This window comes from Palaemon carinicauda, chromosome 1 (assembly GCF_036898095.1).
Source record: "Palaemon carinicauda isolate YSFRI2023 chromosome 1, ASM3689809v2, whole genome shotgun sequence".
Taxonomy (NCBI): domain Eukaryota; kingdom Metazoa; phylum Arthropoda; class Malacostraca; order Decapoda; family Palaemonidae; genus Palaemon; species Palaemon carinicauda.
The window spans coordinates 168035292-168045203 of record NC_090725.1 but is presented as its reverse complement, the minus strand read 5'-3'; positions in this window follow the sequence as shown (position 1 = coordinate 168045203).

The following is a 9912-nucleotide window of genomic DNA, read 5'->3' as shown; positions in this document are numbered from 1 at the left end:
TTGTAATACTCCTGATATTATTATTGTTGTTGTTGTTGTTGGTGGTGGCTGTTATTATTATTATTATATTTATTTTATATGAATATCAGAAGTATAATAATAATAATAATAATAATAATAATAATAATAATGATAATAATAATAATAACAATAAAAATAACAATATAAATAAATGAGATTATGGACAAACAGTCAGAGAGAGACAGAGGAGAGAAAGAAAATGTGAGAAAGAGGACACGTGCTCTTCTTAAGATTGCCCAGAGCTTCTCTCCGGACAGGGGCTTTCTAATTTATTGCCTTGGGGGCTTTTTGACGGTGCGTTTAGTCACGTGTCTCAGGTGTCGAACCTGCTGACGTCACAATAATAACGGCCATCCGAGCGAAAGCTGCGCTTGGGTTGACCTGTTATTCTATTGGCCTTGCGATAACGTAGCCGAAATTTTGACTACGGCAGTCGGAAGCTCGTCGGCAAGCAAAGAGGTGCTCTGCTTTGAGGAGTATTGGAACTGTATAAGGACGTGGTCCAGTAGCCCTTACATACACTGAAAGAATCCCAAGGTAATCTTCGTGACATGTTGTTAGGTTCTATGGTTATTCTATATTGCATATAGAAAGTGTGAATAATTATTCTTTGTTTATGTGAGTAATTTTGTTTTAGGAGCGGACAGCATTTATCGTAATACGTCTTGGGTGGTGATACCTTTTGTTACGTGTGCTTTATCTCTCCGTGGGTTTCTTTTAGGTAACTTTATAATTTTGTTTTATATGTTAATGAAATGTTTAATATGTTAATGAAACGTGACTTGGAAGTATTGTGGTTTTGTGTTGATACGTTAGTTTTGGTGTAACTGGTGTTGCCATTGTAAAACATTTTTATTTTCTGTTTTCTTTTAGGTGTTGACCGAAAGTTGTGTACCGACTATTTTGCCTTGGTCAAATTTAATTACCTTATACGTTGCTGTGTGTTCGATATGTATTTGCGTGTTAGTTTGGTATTGTTTAGGTTTAAGGTTTTATGTAATAAATACTATGTTATAGAGAAAATAGTTTCCTTTCTGCTCTTTACCATTTCTCTTGTATGTGATCCTTTTTAAAAGGGAACGGTCTACTTCACCCTAGTGAATTAAGCCATAACAGGCTTTGATTATAAAATTCACGTGACAATTTGGCGCCCGAACAGGGACCGTTCATTCATTTACAAGACTGTGTGGTGTATTGCAGATAAGGTCTGTGAAGCTTTTAGATATGATTACTTTAAAAGAAATTATTAGTTTGGGGAAGGAAATGGGTTACGAAGGTGATAATTTAAGGGATTTTGTTGAAAAGGAAAGACTTATTCAAGAACGGGCACTAGAAAGGGCAAGGGAAATGGAGAGAGAAGAAAGGGAAAGGGAGAGAGAAGAAAGGGCAGTAGAAAGGGAAATGCAAAAGCAGCAATTAGAAGTCGAACGATTAAAGTTACAGATGCAGGGAAATGAAAAGGATTCTAGTTTGTGTAAATCCTCGCTACCTAAACTGCCTATTTTTAATGATATAACTGATAGTATTGACGCCTATATTTTAAGATTTGAACGTTTAGCCGTTAGTGCTGGCTGGAGCAAGGACATCTGGGCTGTTAGTTTAGCATCCTTATTACAAGGGAAAGCTTTGGAAACTTACCAGCTCCTTTCATCTGTTGAAGCTAAAGATTTTGATTGTGTTAAAGAGGCATTATTACGTTGTTTTCAGTGTACTTCGGAAGGATATACATTGAGATTTCGTAACTGTAAATTCTTTAAGAACGAGACCGCTCAGCAATTTGGGAATAGATTGAAAAATAACCTTAAGAGGTGGGTGGAATTAGCAGATTGTGAAGAAACGTTTGATGACTTGTTTGATTTAATCTTAATAGAACAATTTTTAAATGCTTGTGACAAGAATATGGTTGTATTTTTGAAGGAACATGAAATGAAAACATTTGATCAAGTTGTAAAATATGCCGAGATGTTTATGGAGGCCCATTTAGATTATGGCAAAAAGGGTTTAAGTGGTGGTCATGAAAATCACGGTGCCTCTGCAAGTAATGTTACCACTGGGGATAGTAAATGGCATACGGATGCCGATAGTGATAGAAAGGTTACGGCACGAAATTGTTATGTATGTGGTCGTGGTAATCACCTTGCCGATAGTGATAGGAAGGTTACGGCACGAAATTGTTATGTATGTGGTCGTGGTAATCACCTTGCTTGTTTTGAAAGGTTTGGGGGTCCAAAACGTAGAGGTGCGAGTAAGGGTGCGACAGAGAAAGCAGCTGTGGTTGGTCATGGGGGCAAGTTAATGGTGGATAAAGGTACACTGGAAGGAGTAGACGTTAATGTATTTCGTGATCCCGGGTGTACCACGGTGTTAGTTAAAAGGACTTTAGTGCCGAAACACAAGTTTACTGGTAAGTATGTTGACCTTAAAATGGCTAATAACCAAGTTTTTAGATATCCTGAGGCTATTGTTGATGTTGTCTCGCCATATTTCACGGGCGAAACCTTAGCAGTCTGCATGCCTGATCCTATTTATGATTTAGTGATTGGAGCAATTGATGGTTCGACTGACGGGTTGAGTACGGAGGTTAGTGCTGTTACCACCCGACTGCAGAATCAAATGCAAGAGAAAAAGTTATAGGGACTGTCAAAGCTTAAGGTCAAAGAAGTTATAAATTTAATGCAGAAAGAGAATATAGGGAAATTACAGGCTGAAGATGGGACGCTAAAAAAGGTTTTTGAGCATGCGAAGTCAAATAGGGTCTTTGTGAAGAATGAAAATAAATCTCATTGCTTCGTAATTAAGAAAGGTATATTATATTGTAGAGTGCAAAATGAAGGCATTATTAATGATCAGTTAGTTGTTCCTGATAAATTTCGTCATGCAGTAATAGAATTGGCTCACGATTCCTTAATGAGTGGACATTTAGGAATACAGAAAACCACAGCACGTATACAAAGTAATTTTTATTGGCCAGGTATGTCGGTGCAGATAACAAGTTTTGCAGGTCGTGTGACGCTTGTCAACGCACGGTTGACAAGGGAAGAGTTAAAAAGGTGAAGTTGGGAAGAATGCCCCTGATTCAAGAACCCTTTCAGAGTGTTGCAGTGGACATCGTGGGTCCGATTGAACCCTGTGCCAGCGACGGATCAAGATATAATCTCACCATTGTTGACTATGCTACACGTTATCCTGAGGCAGTAGCTCTGAAGAATATAGATTCAGTTACTGTAGCTGAGGCTTTGCTGTCGGTATTCAGTCGAGTGGGAATTCCAAAGGAGGTATTATCTGACAGGGGAACACAGTTCACCTCTGAAGTAATGCGTGAATTTAATCGATTGTTATCTATTAAGAGTATTACTACTACCCCATATCATGCTATGTGCAATGGTTTAGTAGAAAAGTTTAATGGAGTGTTAAAGAAAATGCTCAGACGTATGTGTACAGAATAACCAAAGATGTGGCCTAGGTACATTGATCCTTTATTATTTGCATATCGTGAAGTTCCGCAGTCTAGTACCAAATTCTCTCCGTTTGAGTTAGTATATGGTCAAACTGTGAGGGGACCACTTAGTTTATTGAGGGAGCTGTAGGAAAATGAAGATAATGCAATTGAGGATAGCACGAGGACCACGTACGAGTATGTAGTAGACATGAGAGAATGGTTACAGGATACATGTAGGCTGGCTCAAGAAGAGTTAGAGAGGGCTAGAGATAAGTATCAGTGTTACTACGATAAAAATGCTTGTAAAAGGGAAATAAATGAAGGGGAAAAGGTCTTGTTGCTGTGGTAAGTCTGTTGAGGCAGAGGGCAGTGGGGATCTCAAATCTGGAGCTGTACTTTTCACAGATGATCAGGAGAGTGATGATCTTGCATGTGTGGCAGTGATTAGTGAGGATAGTGATGAATATGAGGTAAGAACTGTGTCGAGTGATATTCAGAGTGAAGATGTGTCTAATGTTAAAATTAATCAGGAATTTTCTGAAGATAAAAAGGAGGTGGTAGCTAGAATATTACGAGAATACAAGAATGTGTTTACTGATGTACCAGGTAGAACTAATGTGATCGGACATGTGATAAACCTGTCTAGCAAGGGTCCTGTAAGGTGTAGACCCTATCCTCTACCTTATGCTCTGCAGCAAGATATGGATAAGGAGGTTGAAAGAATGCTCAAATTAGGAGTTATCGAGTGCTCAAATTCTCCTTATGCTACACTTTTGATAGTGGTGAAGAAAAAAGATGGCAGTAATCGGATGTGCTTAGATTTTAGGAAGATAAACAAGCTTACGGTATTTGATTCGGAACCCACGCCAGATCAGAACTTAATTATGTCTCGCGTAAGTAAGAGCAGGTATTTTACGAAAATTGACCTCTCCGAAGGATATTGGCAAATACCTTTAGAAAAACCAAGTAGAGAAGTAACCGCTTTTCAAATTAATAGAGGACTCCTACAGTTTATAACAATGCCATTTGGTTTGGTAAATGCTGGTGCTACTTTTAACCGTATGATGAGGAAATTATTTAATGGTGTGAAAAATATAGAACTGTTTGTTGATGATATTTTGATTAATTCACAGGGGTGGGAAGAGCACAACGAAACTCTGCGGCTGGTACTGGATATTTTATGAAAAGCATTACTTACAGCTAAGCCGTCTAAAACGGAAATTGGTTATTTTTCAGTTGAGTATTTGGGCAGTACGATCGGTAATGGTATGTCTCGGACAGCTGAAGACAAAGTAAGTAAGATATTAAATGTAGACACACCAAGGACAAAAAGGGAGGTAAAGTTCTTTCTTGGTTTGACTGGATACTATCGCCATTATATCCCTGATTATGCTACTATTGCTGCACCTCTAACAAATCTTATAAAGAAATCTCAACCCAAAGTAGTAAACTGGAGTCTGTGTCACCAAGAATCTTTTGACAAGTTAAAGAACATTTTAAGTAGCCATCCAATAGTTAGGTTGCCTGATTTAACCAAAGATTTTGTGTTGCAGGTAGATGCATCAAATGTGGGTTTAGGGGAAATCCTTATAAATATGTTGATAGCGAACGTTGGCCAGTGCAATATGCTAGCAGAAAACTCAAAGGTGCAGAGCAGAATTACTCTGTAATCGAGAAGGAATGTCTCGCAGTAGTGTGGGCTGTAAAGAAGTTTTACCAATATCTATACGGGAAGGCATTCGTCATAGAATCGGATCACCAACCATTGAAGTACTTGAACTCTGCTGGTCACATTAACAGTAGACTAATGCGCTGGGCCATGTATTTACAGCAGTTTGAATATACCATACATAATGTTCCTGGTAAAGAAAATGTTGGTCCAGACTGCTTGAGTAGATTGTAAAAATTTTATTTCTTTCGAAAATTGTGTAGTATGATTTTTATAGATTGGGTCATGTGTTACAGGTTTGGAAAGTGTTGACCTTGTATATGTTATTGACCTTGTATATATGTTATGTTCAAGTAATGTATATATGTTCCTTTACAGGTTTTTGAATTCTACCAATAGTATTCTTTTTTGTTTGGTTGTAAGAAATTTTGCAATTTCCTAAATCATCAGGGAGACATTGTCATGTAATATAATGACATGTATTAGGACGTTTGCCTGTTAGGTATTTAAAGTGCTGGTCCCTCATTTGACACTCGCTGCGGCTTGTTAACGAAGCGATAACGTAGCCGAAATTTTGACTACGGGAGTCGGAAGCTCGTCGGCAAGCAAAGAGGTGCTCTGCTTTGAGGAGTATTGGGGCTGTATAAGGACGTGGTCCAGTAGCCCTTATATACACTGAAAGAATCCCAAGGTAATCTTCGTGACATGTTGTTAGGTTCTATGGTTATTCTATATTGCATATAGAAAGTGTGAATAATTATTCTTTGTTTATGTGAGTAATTTTGTTTTAGGAGCGGACAGCATTTATCGTAATACGTCTTGGGTGGTGATACCTTTTGTTACGTGTGCTTTATCTCTCCGTGGGTTTCTTTTAGGTAACTTTATAATTTTGTTTTATATGTTAATGAAATGTTTAATATGTTAATGAAACGTGACTTGGAAGTATTGTGGTTTTGTGTTGATATGTTAGTTTTAGTGTAACTGGTGTTGCCATTGTAAAATATTTTTATTTTCTGTTTTCTTTTAGGTGTTGACCGGAAGTTGAGTACCGACTATTTTGCCTTGGTCAAAATTAATTACGTTATACGTTGCTGTGTGTTCGATATGTATTTGCGTGTTAGTTTGCTATTGTTTAGGTTTAAGGTTTTATGTGATAAATACTATATTATAAAGAAAATAAATTCCTTTCTGCTCTTTACCATTTGTCTTGTATGTGATCCCTTTTAAAAGGGAACGGTCTACTTCACCCTAGTGAATTAAGCCATAACAGGCTTTGATTATAAAATTCATGTGTGTGTGTGTTACACATTTTCAATAAGACATAACAGAATCTTCATAAGAAATAGGAAAACGTTTACAGTCTCAGCGCGAATTTTGATTTCTGGATATAAGTACAAAACTCCATTCTCAAAGAAAATCACAAAAAACATATTTTTGTATGCCTTCTTTTTTTATCGTCTCTAAAATTTCCTGAGTCGTTTTCACGATATTTAACGTTGAGAATTAATAAGCTTTATGGGTGGATATGAAATATAATTGAACATAATAAAATAGATAGAAAATCCTTCATCTGCAACATTCTTACCTTTAACGCACACTTCACAAGCACGGATTCTTTCCCTACGGGAATATATCCGCTCGTTGGAAGTCAATTCTTCCCACGGGAGGATTTCCCGTAAGTGGCTTCGTAAAGTGGTATATAGGAACCGTGGGGATTAACAGTGCATGGTTAGTAAATCAGGTCCGCTTGGTAATTCATCCGAGTGGACAGCGTGTAAAGGGTGTCATTGATCATCATTCTTTTCTAAGAGTCGCGAACGAAACCGTGGATGCAATTGGGTAGTGCAATGCGGGCAAAGACCATGCTCAACTACACCTTATATTCTACGCTTTACATAGTGAAAAAATATCCAACTCTAGTTTTCAATAAATTGGATGTAAAATGTGTAATATTTTTTATCCTTAATTTCTGGAAATGTTTAACAAATCTAAATCGTTTAGATCTCGCTTTCAGACCGTGGAATCTGTAAATTCTATTTCAGAAACCCTGCGTATGTGAGTTCCAATTTACCCAGATTAACTCTCCTTGTCGAATTTTGGACACCTTAGTTCGTTTAAAAATAAAAACTTAAGAGCACTTTAGCTTTTGTTCTAGAAACACTTGACCTTTTATTAATCGTTAAAAATATTAAAATTCGAAACTCTCTTTTTTTAACCCTGTAATTTCCTAGATCCCGTTCTTAACACTGATATTCTACCATTTATTTTTGGAAATCGTTATTTTTATAGTTCTTAATTTTGAGACCTTCAACTTTCTAATTATTGTTTTCAAAACTTAGAATTTCCCTCTATCATTTATGAAACCCTGAATCATTAATTTCCTGTTTTCAAAAACTAACTCCTTCTTTTGAGCCTTTTAGTTCTTGTTTTGAAGATTCAGTTTTATAATGGAAAGATAGTCAACATCAAAGTTGGTGGAAATGTAACACAAAGTCATTGGAAGTTTATTGATAACCGATTAACTGGATTAACTTACTGGCGTTCTCTGTTGATATAATTCTGTCTAAATTAACATATCTTATTTATCTTTAAATCATAGAGAGTAAGGTATTTATAGTAAAAGCAGCGTTTTCTGAGTTTTTAAATGGATTTTTCTATTTGTTTATGTGTATCAGGTTGTTCACTAGGTCGGGCAAAAGGATGAAGGGAAATTTCATGAAAATATTATGAAAGATTGGCATCTTCATTGGCATAAAGTCATTAGATTTTTAAACAGATACCGATGTAACTTCAAGAAAAATTAATCTATAATTGTGTGTGGATTACTCATGTTTTGAGGACATTTGTGGTCTGACGATGAGGAAAAAATAAAGAGATGATGATTAAAACGGACCAAATTGAGAAATCAATATTGACAAGTTTATGGGAAACCATAAAAAAAAAGTAATTTTAGAAGGAAGACATGAGTGATTAAAAGTTAAAATAGAGAAAGGTGATGTTATGATCTAGCAATTGGTCAAAGGGGAAGGGTCGATAGGGAAAGATCAACGGTATATGATTCCAAATTATAAAACTTGAAAATATCAATAAGGTAAGTAAAACAATCCAAAGACTACATGAAGATAGTGGGAAAATTCTAAATGAAAAGAAGTTGGACATGGATAAGCTATCTATCCTAAAATATACATAGCATGACTAGAAGTTTTGAAAAATTTAGATTGGTAAAATGAAGGATTTAACATTGACTAGCCTCAAGGGCTAGTCAAAACTCTGTGTGTTTTATTGCATTTCATTATCTAAGGAATTTGGTTGAAAAAAAAAAAAAAAAAAAAAAAAAATCTCAGGCTGATACCCTCTGAAACACTTGGATGAATTTCAAAGCTAATTCAATTCTATGACATATTGGAGTTTTTTTTTCAGTTTTTTAACTCTGTTTAAAAGTATCTTCAAACAAAAGAACATAATATATTAGTCGTAGCAAAGTTTGTCAACAGGACTCTATGAAAGAATACGGTTTGATGCGGAGCGATAAACGTCAAGGAAAATATAATAAAATCTATGGAAATGTCTGCTAATTTCATCAAATCAATGCTTGAGCACGATACCTTGGAGCTAGAAAACATGGACACAGACTTACCTCAGAGACCTGTACCGTACCTTAGAAAAAAAAAATATATCAGAAGCTGGAGACGATAAGATAATGCAACTACGACAAATCCCTAGCAGTCTCTCCCAAGTCACTGTTTTTAATATCAATAATGATTTTGCATAATCAAAAAAAAAAATAAATAAATAAATAAAAAAAAAAATAAAAAAAAAACCGTGCTGATTTAAACAACGATTACTTATTGAGAGATATTGCCTTCCTTGATCACCAAACTTTCTTCTTTAACAGAAAGGAATAATTGACCAGCGAATGCATACTATAGCAGACCTTATTGAATTTGTTCGAAAAAAAAATAAAATCTATGAAGACCTTTTGATATTTTGTAAAGATGATGACGATATCATTCACTAAATAGACCCAGGTCAAAGATCCAATTTTGACAATAACAGTGGAAAAAAATTGATGAATCCTTTCATGTTAAGAGCTATGTAACAATTACCTACTCAGTATGCTTTTATTTCTCAAATATAATCATCACTGTTGATCATTTCTAAACTTGTACATAGTTTTTAAAGTAATTCTTTCATTACCTTTCAGCCGATCAAAATGTTAAACAGTTTCTTTGAAAGCTTAAAAAATCATTCTCGTAGGATACTCAAGCAGGAAAATCTTGATTAACTGTTGTTGATTAGTATTGAAAGGGATAGTCCTGTCATAATTAATTTTATTGTTCAATTATTACAGATGCCATTTACACACTTTTCTCTTTATCTATTTTAAATAATATAGGTATTATTAATGATAACAATAGAAAAGAAAAATAACATATGTAATACTCAATTCATAGTCATTAATATTGCAAAAAAAAATATATATAAATTTTTTGCCATCCTTAGTAATTAAGAACTATACTTCGATTATACCAAAAGAGGTGAATGAGCCCAATGAATAAAACGTTCCTATTGCATAATCTATCTCTAACACAGATAATAATATTTGAATTCTAAAATTGCTAAAATTCTCTTTTTTTCAGTATTGTAAGAAAAAAAGACTTCAAACTATCAGCTCCTTATCCCATATGAATCCTAGTCCATTGGCCACCCTCCCTATCCCTTCTATGTCCTCCATAGAACTACATCTCTTTTGAGACATAACGATAAAGAGCCTTTCTGTATT